The 19,337-nt window shown below is 44.9% G+C and overlaps 1 pseudogene; it reads right to left on the bottom strand.

Moving 5' to 3' along the window:
* LOC112234742 overlaps positions 1 to 19,337 on the bottom strand; it is a 51,111-nt pseudogene that overhangs the window by 8,444 nt on the left and 23,330 nt on the right.

Raw genomic sequence — 19,337 nt, 5'->3', positions numbered from 1 at the left:
ACTGAAAAAACAACGACAGCAGACTGAGTAATCGAGAGTTGCACACAGAGAACAGCCAGCGTGTTTGTGTGTGTGTGTGTTTGCATCAGTGCATATGTGTGTATGTCTCTCTCTCTCTCCAGTACCTGTCCATCCGTCCCGATCGAACCTCCACAGGTGGTGAGCAGCTCGGACATGTCGTAGTAACTATTAAACTCCCACAGACAAGCCTCCAGATTCAGGTTCCTGTAGAATCTCAGGCTGTTGGTGGAGCGCATGTCGGCGCTGTACTGGTAGGGCGATGTCTCGCCGATGATCTCGGGGTTCTTGGTGGCGTCGGTGATGAAGCCGTGGCCCGTCTGGATCTCGTTGAAGTCCAGTAGGTTGGAGCAGCGGTGGTTGCCCACGCGCGTGCCGTCCGGAGACAGGGTCAGCTCGAAGTTGGACAGGGGCCGCGTAGAGATGACCGGTAACATGCCTGAGGAGAAGAGGGGTGAGAGAGAGACGATTTCAATACATCATCAATCAATTGCAACATTTATAAATCTTTTAATGACCTGGTAACTTTTTACCCTTGACAACTGATCTTGAATCAGTTATTTCTACCTCAGTCCAATTGTCATCGATCGTTAGCTAAACAATCAAACTGACTTTAGACCAGTAAGTAAGGACATGACAGAGCCTGTCACTCACCGTCCATGTGCGGCATGTTGACAGTGAGTTTGATGAGGTTGGGGAAGTCAGGGTCGTCAGGGCCAGTGTAGCGGATCTTAGCAGAGAAGGGCTCAGCTCCCACCGTGCCAGAGATACGTGGTTGACACAGACCTACACAGACACACGAGACATATTATTGTCGGATAGACAATCGTCCTTGAACTCTCCATCACAAGGCCTACGTAACTCTGTCCTAATAAGGACATATAACAGATGTCATCAACAGTCATGAAGGTTGATGTCACTGAACTCTGAAGTCTCCCCCCCCAGTCTCCACTCACCCTCCTCCTTGCTGACCACCATGATGGGACTGGACAGCTCCAGACCAGCATCCCTGTTCCCAGTCTCCACTGAACGCCCGGGCAGCACACTGGACTCCCCGTGAACCCCCCACTGGACTCTCCCAGTCTCCACTCACCCTCCTCCTTGCTGACCACCATGATGAGACTGGACAGCTCCAGACCAGCATCCCCGTTCGCATTGAATGCCCGGGCAGCACACTGGACTCTGAACCCCGCCCCTCCCCAGTCTCCACCACCAGGATGAGACTGGACCCACCTCCCCGTTGCTGACCACCATGATGAGACTGGACCAGCTGGACCTCCAGACCAGCATCCCCGTTCGTATTGAATGCCCGGGCAGCACACTGGACTCTGAACCCCGCCCCTCCCAGTCTCCACTCACCCACCTCCTTGCTGACCACCATGATGAGACTGGACAGCTCCAGACCAGCATCCCCGTTCGTATTGAACGCCCGGGCAGCACACTGGACTCTGAACCCCCCACCCCCTCCCAGTCTCCACTCACCCTCCTCCTTGCTGACCACCATGATGAGACTGGACAGCTCCAGACCAGCATCCCCGTTCGTATTGAAAGCCCGGGCAGCACACTGGACTCTCGACCCAGCCTGGAAGTAGATGGAGTCCAGGGTGATGGACTTAGTGTTGGTGAAGAAGGTGTTGGTGTCCACCTCTCTCAGGGGCGAGGTGACCCCGTCCGACCCGCTGGGGGCGCTGACCAGCCAGCGGTACTGGGTGAGGGTGTCGTTGATGCTCTCCGCCGTGCAGATGGAGCCCGTCTTGTCAAAGTCGTGGTATTTGGGGTTGCAGGCCTGCAGGTGAGGGAGGGGCCACAGATACGTGGGATTATGGCATATGTAATAGGATGATACACAGTCGTCTTGCAAACCGTGCTTTACGAGGCTATATGCGTATATCGTAATATGTATTTGAGAATACATGTGTACATTTGTTACGCCAGTGAAAGGGACTCATGTTTAGGATTTAGTCAGAACTGGAGAAAGCATTTCAATGGGAAACAGATTCATTTACCACTTAAACAACAGGTTTTGAAACTATGAAACACAAAGACCTTCAGTTTGAAGCCTCGTCTTTTTGGACTGGATGAAAGTATTCCGACCTTGTCGCTAGCTTTACATGTTTAAACACCTGGATATAAGGTGTGTGTGTCTAGGGGGTTGCATTCTGCGTGTGTGTGTCTGGGCCCTGTGGCCACCACTCACCGTCACACAGACGATGGGGTAGCCAGTAGAGGGGTGAGGGTTGTCCCTGGCGCGGGCCGTGTCATCGTACATTAGCAGGGACACCACAGTAGGCACAGCCGGGAAGGTGACGTCTGCCACGCTGTCCATCTCCTCGATGTACACAATTGCCTTACTCATCTGACGAACGGGAGAGAGAGATTCAAAACACCATTCCATGGGTATAATACACTTTATTGTGTTCTACATGGTAAACTTGGACGTTTGAGAAGGTGGAGTCCTCCTTAGAACAGCATATTTGTAATACCAAAGGAGAAGAGTGAGTTAAAGTGAGCGTACACCTCTAGCATTATTTGTGTCAGGTTAGTGGTATGGTACACTACATGTCTGGGATGCCACATAGCTGTGTTTATAGGTCACACTGCTCTGTGGGTTGACTTGAGGGACATTCTCATAGCATGGACTCAACCAGGAAGTCTTTTTATAATAGCTGGTGATTTGGGTGCTGGGGCTGCTGACAGTGGCAGCTGCTGCCTGGCTATTTGTGTGTTCAAGTGTGTGTGTGCATGCCCTGAGAGGGTATTTATATGGTGTGTGTGTGTCTCGGTGGGTGATCTAGGTGGGTGTAAGCAGCATACCATCCTGCATCTCACTGCTGGCTTGCCTCTGAAGCTAAGCAGTTAAGCAGGGTTGGTCCTGGATGGGAGACCAGATTCTGCTGGAAGTGGTGTTGGAGGGACAGTAGGAGGCACTTTTTCCTCTGGTCTAAAATAAAGAAGATCCCAATGCCCCAGGGCAGTGATTGGGGACATTGCCCTGTGTAGGGTGCCATCTTTCGGATGGGACGTTAAACAGTGTCCTGACTCTCTGTGGTCACTAAAGATCCCATGGCACTTATTGTAAGAGTAGGGGTGTTAACCCTGGTGTTCTGGCTAAATTCCCAATCTGGGCCTCATGCCATCATGGTCACCTAATCATCCCCAGCTTCCAATTGGCACATTCATCTCACCTGTAACTATTCCCCAGGTCGTTGCTGTAAATGAGAATGTGTTCTCAGTCAACTGACCTGGTAAAATAAGGGTTAAATAAATGCATAAAGTGTGTGTGCGTGCGTGCGTGCGTGTGTGTGTGTGTGTGCGTGCGTGCGTGCATGCGTGCGTGCAATCCCATGCCCTCAGTCTTACCTGTATCTCTGCGACCATGTACTCATCAGGTTTCATGTGGACGACGAAGGCTTCTCTCATCTCTCTCTGGCCGTCATACAGGATCTGCACCTCCACAAAGTGTTCTGTCTCACCCTCCTTGAACTCCACATCTTGAGAGACACACACAAGGTTAAACAAGAGCTTAATAAGGATCTCTATTAAAAATGTATCAGGTCGTTTTTGGTGTGAATGGGTTATACACGACGATGCCCATCACAGTATGACAACAATGGCTGTATAGGGGCAATCCTACGGTGACAGAAAACAGATTAATGCTGAAAATTTAAAATGTATGTCAAACAGGAAACATATCATTGCAAAGTTAAACAAACCATACAACTCTCTGACAATGAATACTTTTAACAATTTACACTGAAAATTTTACAAAAAACTAATTTACTTGAAGAACAGTGCAGATGCAAAGTTTGGTAACAGAATGACAGTATGTGTTGTTTCTTCAACTAAATGTGTTTTTGTCAAATGTTCAGTGGACATTATTAAATGTCGTCCTTGTGCATAGAGTCGTATGGTTTATTTGACTTTGCAATCATTGTTTTATTCTTTGACATCCATTTAAAGTGTCAAATCTGAGTCTCAGCATCATTCTGTTACTGTGGTAAGGCCCCTACCCTTCTCTCATATGGTTCTGTTCTAACGCCCATACTAGCATCCCACTTAGAATGAAGCAATGTTTTGGACAATCTAAGAAGGATGTTAGAGTGGATAATGGAACATAGACTACAGTTCCTGTATGTGTACTCACCCTCCGACAGCAGGTTGTAGTCCTCTCCAGACGTTAGGGTTAGTTATGTCTGTGTTACATTATTAAACTATATAATAACTTAATGCTAGGACTCACCCTCCGACAGCAGGTTGTAGTCCTCTCCAGACGTTAGGGTTAGTTATGTCTGTGTTACATTATTAAACTATATAATAACTTAATGTTAGGACTCACCCTCCGACAGCAGGTTGTAGTCCTCTCCAGACGTTAGGGTTAGTTATGTCTGTGTTACATTATTAAACTATATAATAACTTAATGTTAGGACTCACCCTCCGACAGCAGGTTGTAGTCCTCTCCAGACGTTAGGGTTAGTTATGTCTGTGTTACATTATTAAACTATATAATAACTTAATGCTAGGACTCACCCTCCGACAGCAGGTTGTAGTCCTCTCCAGACGTTAGGGTTAGTTATGTCTGTGTTACATTATTAAACTATATGATAACTTAATGTTAGGACTCACCCTCCAACAGCAGGTTGTAGTCCTCTCCAGACGTTAGGGTTAGTTATGTCTGTGTTACATGATTAAACTATATAATAACTTAATGTTAGGACTCACCCTCCGACAGCAGGTTGTAGTCCTCTCCAGACGTTAGGGTTAGTTATGTCTGTGTTACATTATTAAACTATATGATAACTTAATGCTAGGACTCACCCTCCGACAGCAGGTTGTAGTCCTCTCCAGACGTTAGGGTTAGTTATGTCTGTGTTACATGATTAAACTATATGATAACTTAATGTTAGGACTCACCCTCCGACAGCAGGTTGTAGTCCTCTCCAGACGTTAGGGTTAGTTATGTCTGTGTTACATGATTAAACTATATGATAACTTAATGCTAGGACTCACCCTCCAACAGCAGGTTGTAGTCCTCTCCAGACGTTAGGGATAGTTATGTCTGTGTTACATTATTAAACTATATAATAACTTAATGCTAGGACTCACCCTCCGACAGCAGGTTGTAGTCCTCTCCAGACGTTAGGGTTAGTTATGTCTGTGTTACATTATTAAACTATATGATAACTTAATGCTAGGACTCACCCTCCGACAGCAGGTTGTAGTCCTCTCCAGACGTTAGGGTTAGTTATGTCTGTGTTACATTATTAAACTATATGATAACTTAATGCTAGGACTCACCCTCCGACAGCAGGTTGTAGTCCTCTCCAGACGTTAGGGTTAGTTATGTCTGTGTTACATTATTAAACTATATAATAACTTAATGTTAGGACTCACCCTCCGACAGCAGGTTGTAGTCCTCTCCAGACGTTAGGGTTAGTTATGTCTGTGTTACATTATTAAACTATATAATAACTTAATGTTAGGACTCACCCTCCGACAGCAGGTTGTAGTCCTCTCCAGACGTTAGGGTTAGTTATGTCTGTGTTACATTATTAAACTATATAATAACTTAATGTTAGGACTCACCCTCCGACAGCAGGTTGTAGTCCTCTCCAGACGTTAGGGTTAGTTATGTCTGTGTTACATGATTAAACTATATAATAACTTAATGTTAGGACTCACCCTCCGACAGCAGGTTGTAGTCCTCTCCAGACGTTAGGGTTAGTTATGTCTGTGTTACATGATTAAACTATATGATAACTTAATGTTAGGACTCACCCTCCGACAGCAGGTTGTAGTCCTCTCCAGACGTTAGGGTTAGTTATGTCTGTGTTACATGATTAAACTATATGATAACTTAATGCTAGGACTCACCCTCCGACAGCAGGTTGTAGTCCTCTCCAGACGTTAGGGTTAGTTATGTCTGTGTTACATTATTAAACTATATGATAACTTAATGTTAGGACTCACCCTCCGACAGCAGGTTGTAGTCCTCTCCAGACGTTAGGGTTAGTTATGTCTGTGTTACATGATTAAACTATATGATAACTTAATGTTAGGACTCACCCTCCAACAGCAGGTTGTAGTCCTCTCCAGACGTTAGGGTTAGTTATGTCTGTGTTACATTATTAAACTATATGATAACTTAATGTTAGGACTCACCCTCCAACAGCAGGTTGTAGTCCTCTCCAGACGTTAGGGTTAGTTATGTCTGTGTTACATGATTAAACTATATAATAACTTAATGTTAGGACTCACCCTCCGACAGCAGGTTGTAGTCCTCTCCAGACGTTAGGGTTAGTTATGTCTGTGTTACATGATTAAACTATATGATAACTTAATGTTAGGACTCACCCTCCGACAGCAGGTTGTAGTCCTCTCCAGACGTTAGGTTAGTTATGTCTGTGTTACATTATTAAACTATATAATAACTTAATGTTAGGACTCACCCTCCGACAGCAGGTTGTAGTCCTCTCCAGACGTTAGGGTTAGTTATGTCTGTGTTACATTATTAAACTATATAATAACTTAATGTTAGGACTCACCCTCCGACAGCAGGTTGTAGTCCTCTCCAGACGTTAGGGTTAGTTATGTCTGTGTTACATTATTAAACTATATAATAACTTAATGTTAGGACTCACCCTCCGACAGCAGGTTGTAGTCCTCTCCAGACGTTAGGGTTAGTTATGTCTGTGTTACATTATTAAACTATATAATAACTTAATGCTAGGACTCACCCTCCGACAGCAGGTTGTAGTCCTCTCCAGATTAGGGTTAGTTATGTCTGTGTTACATTATTAAACTATATAATAACAATAATGCTAGGACTCACCCTCCGACAGCAGGTTGTAGTCCTCTCCAGACGTTAGGGTTAGTTATGTCTGTGTTACATTATTAAACTATATGATAACTTAATGCTAGGACTCACCCTCCGACAGCGGGTTGTAGTCCTCTCCAGACGTTAGGGTTAGTTATGTCTGTGTTACATGATTAAACTATATAATAACTTAATGTTAGGACTCACCCTCCGACAGCAGGTTGTAGTCCTCTCCAGACGTTAGGGTTAGTTATGTCTGTGTTACATTATTAAACTATATAATAACTTAATGTTAGGACTCACCCTCCAACAGCAGGTTGTAGTCCTCTCCAGACGTTAGGGTTAGTTATGTCTGTGTTACATTATTAAACTATATAATAACTTAATGCTAGGACTCACCCTCCGACAGCAGGTTGTAGTCCTCTCCAGACGTTAGGGTTAGTTATGTCTGTGTTACATGATTAAACTATATGATAACTTAATGTTAGGACTCACCCTCCGACAGCAGGTTGTAGTCCTCTCCAGACGTTAGGGTTAGTTATGTCTGTGTTACATGATTAAACTATATGATAACTTAATGCTAGGACTCACCCTCCGACAGCGGGTTGTAGTCCTCTCCGGAGGTGGCTGACCCGTCCTTGGTGTGGACCCTGACCAGGGAGACCTTGGAGGTGTCTCCTAGCCTCAGGATAGGGATCTTCACCACGGCTGTCTCCCCCTGGATCTGGGGCTCCCGTACACTGTACTTTATCTCACTGAAACGGATGATGGGCTCTGAGGAGAGAGAATACGGTTAGACTCCCGATACAAAACAGAACAAACTACTGACTCTAACTCTCTAGAGACTGAATCAAATAATTAATTAAACCGAGTGTTTTGGCATTTTATTTGTAATACTTTGTTAGATAGATCAATACAATGTAGCCCTATGTTCGGTGTGGTAGATATCTCTCCGTGTTCCTTGGGTAAAGCTTACTGTCTTTCTCGTCAGTAATGGTGACCACCGCCTCGCTCTGTTCCCCTGTGGAGGCTCCGAAGGGTGACTTGCTCTTGGGCGTTCCCAGGACCAGACGGAACTCTTCGTCCTCCTCGTATAGGTTATCATCCACCAGGTTCACCACACACTCCTTCTCACTCTCCCCTGTGGGACAGACGGACAGGGGGAACACAGCGTTAACACATAGAAATATGAGGATATGGGGGGTTGGCATATAAAAAGACATTGAGAGAGAGAAGGGGTAGAGCTAAGGAAGGAGGGAGAGAGAGAGAGAGGGTGAAGAGGGAGAGAAGGAGAGAGGAGGAAGGGAGAGAGAGACAGAGAAAGGGAGAGAGAGAGAGAAACAGAGAGAGAGAGAGACCGGGGTTACCTGGGAAGAAGGTGATGAGTGACCCGTCCGTGTTGGGCCTCTCATCATAATCCATCATGACCTGGGCAGAGCCCTGGCGGGTGTAGCAGCGCACCGTAGACCTGTGACTGATGTCTCCACTACGATACACTACGGCCTTCATCTCCCCGTCTGCCTCATCCACCTTATAGGTAGCATCCTTGAACTGAACCTTGGGCACTGGAATGATAAGTAGATTTGAATTAGGCTCTGAGGAGAACAGAATACTGTGGTTTTCTAGTAGCTCAATATTATTTTCATGGCTTCTGCATAGGGAGCATAGTTTAATTTTCTCATTGCTCACTGACTAAATGTGCCTTAGACGATCATCTCAAAGCTACTTTTATATGGATAACAAAACACAAACAATTCATACAAGGAGAAAAGCTAAAACAGTGGTTATGTTAGTGCTAAAACAGTGGTTAATGCTAAAACAGTGGTTATGTTAGAGCTAAAACAGTGGTTAATGCTAAAACAGTGGTTATGTTAGAGCTAAAACAGTGGTTATGTTAACGCTAAAACAGTGGTTAATGCTAAAACAGTGGTTATGTTAACGCTAAAACAGTGGTTAATGCTAAAACAGTGGTTAACGCTAAAACAGTGGTTAACGCTAAAACAGTGGTTATGTTAGAGCTAAAACAGTGGTTAACGCTAAAACAGTCGTTAACACTAAAACAGTGGTTATGTTAGACTAAAACAGTGGTTATGTTAGAGCTAAAACAGTGGTTAACGCTAAAACAGTGGTTATGTTAGAGCTAAAACAGTGGTTAACACTAAAACAGTGGTTATGTTAGAGCTAAAACAGTGGTTAACACTAAAACAGTGGTTATGTTAACGCTAAAACAGTGGTTATGTTAACGCTAAAACAGTGGTTATGTTCGAGCTAAAACAGTGGTTATGTTCGAGCTAAAACAGTGGTTAACACTAAAACAGTGGTTATGTTAACGCTAAAACAGTGGTTAACACTAAAACAGTGTGTGAAAAAGTGTGTGTGTCTGTATAATTCATGATCAGTAACAGTATCATTAATAGTGATGGTGGTCTTGCTGGGGGCTATATATCTACATGTGTGGGGATGTGTTACAGAGTGTGTATAATTCATGATCAGTGACAGTATCATTAATAGTGATGGTGGTCTTGCTGGGGGCTATATATGTACAAGTGTGGGGATGTGTTACAGAGTGTGTATAACTCACGGTCAGTAACAGTATCATTAATAGTGATGGTGGTCTTGCTGGGGGCTATATATGTACATGTGTGGGGATGTGTTACAGAGTGTGTATAACTCACGGTCAGTAACAGTATCATTAATAGTGATGGTGGTCTTACTGGGGGCTATATATCTACATGTGTGGGGATGTGTTACAGAGTGTGTATAACTCACGGTCAGTAACAGTATCATTAATAGTGATGATGGTCTTGCTGGGCTCTCCCAGCACAGCGTTCATGGGCATCCTCAGCACCAGGTCAAAGGTTTCCGGCCCCTCCAGCTCCGGCTGACCCAGGTCATCCAGGATGGTCACTCTGAATGTCTGCATGGTCACCCCGGGGGCAAAGTCCAGGTTACGGCTGATGCCCACGTAGTCCAGACCGGCTGGCAGGGGGACACGGGGAACATAGAAATAGAACATTACACATATATCTTTATGGAGAGAGAGTCAGTAAGGGCATTGGAATACTACCATAACAGAGAAAGAGATGACACCGGAATGTTTGAGAAATATTAGGAACGATTGGGAATTCTGTGTAATTACACTGATAGAGAGATTGTGAATAATGTGAAAACAGAGACTGAGGGGCTCCAGGGGAATTGTAAATACTGTGACACATACAGTGGCTTGCGAAATAATTCACCCCTCTTGCCATTTTTCCTATTTTGTTGCCTTACAACCTATAATTAAAATAGATTTTTTTGGGGGGGGGTTTGTATCATTTGATTTACACAACATGCCTACCACTTTGAAGATACAAAATATGTTTTATTATGAAACAAACAAGAAATAAGACAAAAAACCTGAAAACTTGAGTGTGCATAACTATTCACCCCCCCCAAAGTCAATACTTTGTAGAGCCACCTTTTGCAGCAATTACAGCTGAAAGTCTCTTGGGGTATGTCTCTATAAGCTTGGCACATCTAGCCACTGGGATTGTGCCCATTCTTCAAGGCAAAACTGCTCCAGCTCCTTCAGGTTGCATGGGTTCCGCAACCTTTAAGTCATACCACAGATTCTCAATTGGATTGAGGTCTGGGCTTTGACTAGGCCATTCCAAGACATTTCAATGTTTTCCCTTAAACCACTCAAGTGTTGCTTTAGCAGTATGCTTAGGGTCATTGTCCTGCTGGAAGGTGAACCTCCGTCCCAGTCTCAAATCTCTGGAAGTCTGACACAGGTTTCCCTCAAGAATTTCCCTGTATTTAGCGCCATCCATCATTCCTTCAATTTTGACCAGTTTCCCAGTCCCTGTCGATGAAAAATATTCCCAAAGCATGATGCTGCCACCACCATGCTTCACTGTGGGGATGGTGTTCTCTGGGTTATGAGAGGTGTTGGGTTTGCGCTAGACATAGCGCTTTCCTTGATGGCCAAAAAGTGAAATTCTATTCTCATCTGACCAGAGTACCTTCTTCCATATGTTTGGGGAGTCTCCCACATGCCTTTTGGCAAACACCAAACGTGTTTGCTTATTTCTTTCTTTAAGCAATGGCTTTTTTCTGGCCACTCTTCCGTAAAGCCCAGCTCTGTGGAGTGTACGGCTTGAAGTGGATAGATACTCCAATCTCCGCTATGGAGCTTTGCAGCTCCTTCAGGGTTATCTTTGGTCTCTTTGTTGCCTCTCTGATTAAGGCCTTCTCTTGGCAGGTTTGTTGTAGTGCCATATTCTTTCCATTTTTTAATAATGGATTTAATGGTGCTCCGTGGATGTTCAAAGTTTCAGATTTTTTTTTATAACCCAACCCTGATCTGTACTTCTCCACAACTTTATCCCTGACCTGTTTGGATAGCTCCTTGGTCTTAATGGTGACGCTTGCTTGGTGGTGCTACAGACTCTGGGGCCTGCAACACCACTAAGAACAGGTGTATATATACTGAGATCATGTGACACTTAGATTGTACACAGGTGGACTTTATTTAACTAATTGTGTGACTTCTGAAGGTAATTGGTTGCACCAGATCTTCTTCAGGGGCTTCGTAGCAAAGGGGGTGAATATATATGTACGCACCACTTTTCCTTTTTATATATATATATATGTCTTCTTTTTTTGAATTTTTTGAAACAAGTTATTTTTTTCATTTCATTTCACCAATTTGGACTATTTTGTGTATGTCCATTACATTACATTTAAATTACAGGTTCTAATGCAACAAAATAGGAAAAACGCTAGGGGGGATGAATACTTTTGCAAAGCACTGTATCCTGGAAACGCTACACCACAAAGAGGATAGGAATAATAGATCTAACATTCACGTTCTTCTGACCTTCAGCAGAGACGGGGTCACTCTTCCTGGAACGGACGGTCACTGTGGCCGTCTTGGAGAGGTCAGTGCCAGTCCTCCAGACCCTGACCTCCACATAGCCTGAACTCTCATCCACAATGTAATCTAGTTCTCCGAAATACAGAGAGGGCTCTGTGTGTTAGAGGGAGAAAGAGAGATATGGGGGAGGGTGGGGTGAGAGAGAGAGGTCAGGTCAGTATATTATCATCTACATCTTACAGATATGAACATTAAGTTACAAACATGTGGTTTCAATTAAGGATGTCTTTAGGGAAGAAGCTGTCATGGGATAATCCATATTTCTGGTCTGAACTCTGCTTGTCAGATACAGTTGGTACAGCTGACGGGGTCACCCCCCTCTTTCACTCTCTTTCCAGGAAGATACCTGTCACCCCACTCATCCCTTCATCATCCTCCCCTCATCGAGGCCAGACAGTGTCGTCTGAACTCAGTGCCAGAGGTCTACAGTGCACACCTGAAAAGCCAGGTAGAAATGGGGGATAAGTGAAAGGGGGATGAGTTGGGGGGAGAAGAGGGATGGGATGTCCACCTTGTCTGATGACAGTAGCACTGATAAGAGGGAGGAGACGGGGGAGGCAGCACAGACAGGAGGATCTCTACCTCTCCCTCTCTGAGTAATAGACTAGAGGGAAGGAATGCATATCCTTGGAACACACAGCGGATTAATTTCTCTACACCCCTCTATAACAGCCAGACTGATCATCCCTGACAAGCTACCGCTGTCTACTGTCCACCCCTCTATAACAGCCAGACTCATCATCACTGACAAGCTACTGGTGTCTACTGTACACCCCTCTATAACAGCCAGACGCATCATCACTGACAAGCTACTGCTGTCTACTGTACATCCACTAATGAGGTTGATATATAATTGAGCTTTCTGCCACTTCTATAAGGGGCAGATACAATATTGTGACACTCGTGATTATTTAGTCTATAGCTGGATAAAATAGTAAAAGTAAGACATGGAGAATAGGAAGTATGTACACATTTAACTGACAGTTAGGTAAAGAGGATTTTAAGAGGTGGTCGAGATGTGCTGCCGCAGTCAGACAACCACCGCTGACCCGCTAAAACTTGGCTTACTCTCAATGCCTCTCAATCACCAGAGATACTGTTTAGTAACTGGCTGGTTAGGGGCAAGGAGAAATGGCAATCCCTAAAGGATCACTGAGAAGGAAGAGCCAGACTAATAACAATGAAGCCTAATGCTGGCCGGGGTCCCAACCACAGGTTTGCTCAGCCAGGGAGATGGGTTTGCACGCACACACACACACGCACACGCACACACACACACACACACACACACACACACACACACACACACACACACACACACACACACACACACACACACACACACACACACACACACACACACACACACACACACACACACACACTCCCCCACACACAGTGTTGTCACTTTAGATATCAGGACCCACCAAGAAGTTTGTGGCACAATGGAGGAATGGATCTTTACATTGAGAAGACATCTCCTCTTGTCGCCTGGAGATCATGTCTGGGAATGCACGCTGATTACTTAGACATAACGTTTCCATTGTACTCCAAATTACAGGGTGGGGAGTGTAGCCCAGACTGTGAGTGTGTCTGTCATTAGAACAAACCAGTTAGGGAAATGAATGAGCTCTGAAGGGTGGGAGAGAGGAAGGAGAGGAGGAGGAGGAGGAGGAGGAGAGAAGTGCAAGAGGAGAAGAAGAGGAATGGCTCAGAGAGACAACTAAAGAGAGATAAATGACTCATTCAGTCAGAGTGGATGGGGAGGACTGGAGTGGCCTCAGATTCAGAAAGTAAATCACTTGAACATGAAGGGGCAGTTTCCCAGACACAGATTAAAGGCTGATTTTCATGATTTTTCTGTGTTTTCTATATATTTCCACACTTTGAGTTTGGAATAATACTGTGAAATAGCTGTTAGTGTAAGAGCTGTTTGAAAAGGCCGCCTGAAATTTCAGCCTGTTTTGGTGGGATGGAGTTTTGGCCTTCCATGGTGACATCACCATGTGGTAATAAGAAAGAGATTTCTAAACCTCTCTACCAGTAATGGCTCATTTTCAGTTTTCCCCTTCCCACTCAGACCACTCCCAGACATTCCTAGAAAAGTTCTTGCTTGAGAAATGACCCTTTGCTAAGAAGCAATTTTTGTGTATTTTTGTCCATTTTAATTTAAAACAATCACGGTGAGGTAATTCATTCTTTCCCAGTAATGATTTGATATTGAGATAAAAACGGCTGCATTGGACCTTTAAGTCTGGTCCTGGATTAACAATCATTATCAATGGAAAATCTCAGTTGAATGTGCTTCTTGGTTTACCTGTGTCCAAGAAACAAACACATCTCCTTTTTCTCATCTAAAGCCTACGGGTGATATTTGACGTACATGCAAACGAAAAGAGGGAACATTTATGTCGATATGATATATGTTGCACTTTCTTATTTTCTTATTTTTTTTAACTTCCAGAGCATCCTTGAAGTTGTAAACAAACCATCACCATCACCCCCATCTCAGATAACAGCTACACAATTAAAACAAAAATGGAGGCTGAACGCCATCAAACAGGAGCTGGAGGAAAAACATGCCTGTCATTTGACATTCCTCTCCCACAAATCCCTGTTTCCCCCTGTTTCCCCACCTGCCTCTTGGCCCCTGCAACACAAAGGGAAGCCCTCTGTTTTCCCCCAGCTCCACTGAGTGGTGGAGTTGGAGGAGTGTCTCAGAACAAAACACATTCGGAGAGCTGTTTTATGTGTCATGACAGAGGGTTGTCCAGTGTAGTTAAGACTGGAGTTTCTATTCTATTCTATTTTCTCTCTTCCCAGTTCTACCACCTGTTACTAGAAGTATAGGATTGTAGAACAGATGGAGTGTGTAGTCAGGGGTAGAGCGAGAGGAGGGAGCAGGGAGGAGGGGAAGGACAGGGCAAAGAGAGGGGAGTCAAGACAAACATGTGGGGAGAGGTGCTTTTGTTTTGGGTTGAGTGTGTTTGTGTGCCATTGTCTGTCTGTGTGTGGCTTTGGGGAATGGCACCATCCATGAGTGGACCTGTAGTGGAATAGATTACACATAGAGACCAGTGGTTACAGTAAAGAAGGGCATCACCCGGGCTCTGAGTTATGGTGTTGATGATGGCTGGAGGATCCTCAGCACCCGGCCTCTGAGTTATGGTGTTGATGATGGCTGGAGGATCCCCAGCACCCGGCCTCTGAGTTATGGTGTTGATGATGGCTGTAGGATCCCCAGCACCCTGTCTCTGAGTTATGGTGTTGATGATGGCTGGAGGATCCCCAGCACCTGGCCTCTGAGTTATGGTGTTGATGATGGCTGGAGGATCCCCAGCACCCGGCCTCTGAGTTATGGTGTTGACGGTGGCTGGAGGATCCTCAGCACCCGGCCTTTGAGTTATGGTGTTGATGATGGCTGGAGGATCCTCAGCACCTGGCCTCTGAGTTATGGTGTTGATGATGGCTGGAGGATCCCCAGCACCTGGCCTCTGAGTTATGGTGTTGATGATGGCTGTAGGATCCCCAGCACCCTGTCTCTGAGTTATGGTGTTGATGATGGCTGGAGGATCCCCAGCACCTGGCCTCTGAGTTATGGTGTTGACGGTGGCTGGAGGATCCTCAGCACCTGGCCTCTGAGTTATGGTGTTGATGATGGCTGGAGGATCCTCAGCACCCGGCCTTTGAGTTATGGTGTTGATGATGGCTGGAGGATCCTCAGCACCTGGCCTCTGAGTTATGGTTTTGATGGTGGCTGGAGGATCCTCAGCACCTGGCCTCTGAGTTATGGTGTTGATGGTAACACTCTCACCAAAGAGGCTTCACTAGGCTTTGTACAGTCCTACAGTCTACATGCTCTCACAAGCCCTACTGTAGTTCCTATGTGGCACAGTTGTTTTTTGTTGTTGATAAACCAACTTCTAACCACATCTTTCCTGCCTCTCCTCTCTCCTTTCATCTACTGTTTGGCACCAGCTCTCTCTCTTTCAGTCTCCTGTCTTTCCTCTTTACCTTAGTGCTTTTGGCATGGCTGCATCAATTGTTCCTTTATTCTACCTCACTAACAGGAGAACAAAGAGTGAAGCAAAGTAATGCTATTGATACGCGTCTATCGTCAGTGAAAAGTAATGACCCTGTTATCAGTTCAATAGTGTTGTATCTAGTTGCACGACTCTGTGTTTTCAGCGACTGTGTTGAATATTAGACAACTGCTGGGAGATCAAATGATAATAAATCAATGTGGATGAAAGGGTTTGGTTGCTAAGGCATCACAGGTGCACACTGACATACAACACACAGCACAGACAGAGACTGACACACAAAAACCCAGAGACAGAGACACACACACACACACACACCTGTACACTTGTAAATTGTAATTGCTCACATCAAAGGGTCTCGGGCAACAGTTAAGCCCTCTTAACAAACATAGAGGGAGTCGTATCATTATTATTGGCCCATAGGAAGTCCCAGGAAGTCATATCATTAGGAGTGGCCAATAGGAAGTCCCAGGAAGTCATATCATTAGGAGTGGCCAATAAGAAGTCCCAGGAAGTCATATAATTAGGAGTGGCCCATAAGACGTCCCAGGAAGTCATATCATTAGGAGTGGCCAATAGGAAGTCCCAAGAAATCATAGAGAAATGCTGAGATGAACAGGGTTCATAAAGGGTTATTTTTCTGTCCCCATAGGATAAACATATTTGGTTCTAGGTAGAACCCGCTGTGGAAGGGTTCTACATGGAACCCAAAAGAGTTCTACCCGGAACCAAACTTTTTTAATAAAGGGTTATCCTATGAGGACAGCTGAAGAACCCTTTTAGGTTATAGATCACACTTTTTTTTTTAAAGAGTGTACTCCTGTTCACTGAACCCAAGAGACTGGAGGGTCGAATAGGAAGTAATTATGATACTGGTAGAGTTTCCTTTATAGTCAATATAGTAAAGGGTCAGGAATCATTGAGTCTGTTGCCATTGACAAGTAGCATTCAAGTTGACTTGAACCTGTGTGTTGAACTATTTGAACTAGGGTTTCAAGTTTCAAGTAGGGTTTAATGACAATTGACTGACCTCTGTATTCAACAGGTGACTATAGATGCCACCACCCACCATACGCCCAACAACCCCACTCACCATCGTCGCTGTCGGCCAGGATGGTGACCTTCGCACTGGGGAAGGTGGCTCCCACCTGGCCACCCATGGGCATGCTGAGGGTCACGTTGAAGCTCTCTTCCTCCTCGTAGAGCGAATCGTCGATGATGATGATGCGGCAGGGCTTCTCCCTCTGGTCCTTGTCGAAGCGGAGCACGCTGGTGTGGTCCTCGGGACGCGTGATGTAGTCGCTGTAGGAGAGGACCGTGCTGGGTATGGTGCCCGTCGCACTGGCTGTTGGGAAAAGGAGTTCAGGGGTCAATGGTTAAGGGTCAATAGAAGAATGACAGGCAGTTGTAGGGGAAGGAGAGTTGTTTTATGTTACAATATATCTACAGTGCATTCGGAAAGCATTCAGACCCATTGACTTTTTCCACATTTTGTTATGTTACAGCCTTATTCTAAAATGGATTAAATTTTAAAAAATCCCCCTCATCAATCTACACACAATATCCCATAATGACAAACCAAAAACTGAAATATCACATTTATATAAGTTTTCTTACCCTTTACTCAGTACTTTGTTGAAGCACCTTTGGCAGCCATTACTGCCTCGAGTCTTCTTGGGTATGATGCTACAAGCTTGGCACACCTATATTTAGGGAGTTTGTCCCATTCTTCTCTGCAGATCCTCTCAAGCTCTGTCTGGTTGGATGGGGAGTGTCGCTGCACAGCTATTTTCAGGTCTCTCCAGAGATGTTCGATCGGGTTCAAGTCCGGGCTCGGGCTGGGCCACTCAAGGACATTCAGAGACTTGTCCCAAAGCCACTCCTGCGGTGTCTTGGCTGTGTGCTTAGGGTCGTTGTCTTGTTGGAAGGTGAACCTTTGCCCCAGTCTGAGGTCCGGAGTGCTCTGTACTTTGCTCCGTTTATCTTTCCCTCAATCCTGACTAATCTCCCAGTCCCTGCTGCTGGAAAACATCCCCACAGCATGATGCTGCCACCACCATGCTTCACCGTAGGGATGGTGCCAGGTTTCTTCCAGACGTGACGCTTGGCATTCAGGTCAAAGAGTTCAATTTTGATTTCATCAGACCAGAGAATCTTGTTTCTCATGGTCTTAGAGTCCTTTAGGTGCCTTTTGCCAAACTCCAAGCGGGCTGACATGTGCCTTTTACTGAGGAGTGGCTTCCATCTGGCCACTCTACCATAAAGGCCTGATTGGTGGAGTGCTGCAGAGATGGTTGTCCTTCTGGAACTCTGAAGCTCTTTCAGAGTGACCATCGGGTTCTTGGTCACCTCCCTGACCAAGGCCCTTCTCCCCTGATTGCTCAGTCTTGGTGGTTCCAAACTTCTTCTATTTAAGAATGATGGAGGCCACTGTGTTCTTGGGTACCCTTCCCCAGCTCTGTGCTTCGACACAATCCTGTCCTGGAGCTCTACTGAAAATTCCTTCGACCTCATGGCTTGGTTTTTGATTTGACATGCACTGTCTACTGTGGGAACTTATATAGACAGGTGTGTGCCTTTCCAAATCATGTCTAATCAATTGAATTGACCACAACTGCACTCCAATCAAGTTGTAGAAACATCTCAAGGATGTGTTCTGGCCATGTTCTGTTATAATCTCCACCCGGCACAGCCAGAAGAGGACTGGCCACCCCACATAGCCTGGTTTCTTCCTAGGTTTTGGCCTTTCTAGGGAGTTTTTCCTAGCCACCGTGCTTCTACACCTGCATTGCTTGCTGTTTGGGGTTTTAGGCTGAGTTTCTGTACAGCACTTTGAGATATCAGCTGATGTACGAAGGGCTATATAAATTTATTTGATTTGATTTGATCAATGGAAACAGGATTTACTTGAGCTCAATTTCGAGTCTCAATTCTAAAAATCTGTTTTTTCATTATGGGGTATTGTGTGTTGATTGATGAGATTATTAATATTTTTGATTCATTTTAGAAAACGGTTGTAATGTAACAAAATGTGGAAAAATGTATTTCATCTTTGTAAAAACCCATGTATTTAAATTATATATTTGACTGTATTCACCTTGCTGGGTGTAGCAGACGACCATGAGTTCCTGGCTGAGGTCTCCAGAGCGGCGAACAGGCACCAGCAGCTCCCCAATGTCCTCCTCTATCTTGTACTCTGCCTGGGGGATGAACACCATGGACTCTGCAGAGGAAAGAGGGAGAAACCATAGAATTCAGAATTAGAATAGTAATTTAATAGGATCTCTATGGGAGAAACACAGAGGATAGGCCATAGAGAACAAGAGAAGAAGAGTTTACAAGCCCAGGTGAGTCTGTACTTATTTGATGCATGCATATTTGCTGCTGCCATCAAATTGCCCAGCAATGGAACAATAAACATGATCTGATTCGGAATCTTAAATGAAGGATACAATTATATTTTTTCATGTGTCAATCCATGTAAATGAATGTAGCCTTTCCAATTGACTTAAATCCTGTCTACTATTTCATGTCGGAGGG

This window comes from Oncorhynchus tshawytscha, linkage group LG34 (genome assembly GCF_018296145.1).
Source record: "Oncorhynchus tshawytscha isolate Ot180627B linkage group LG34, Otsh_v2.0, whole genome shotgun sequence".
Classification (NCBI taxonomy): Eukaryota; Metazoa; Chordata; class Actinopteri; order Salmoniformes; family Salmonidae; genus Oncorhynchus; species Oncorhynchus tshawytscha.
This window is presented reverse-complemented; position numbering and strand designations above follow the sequence as displayed.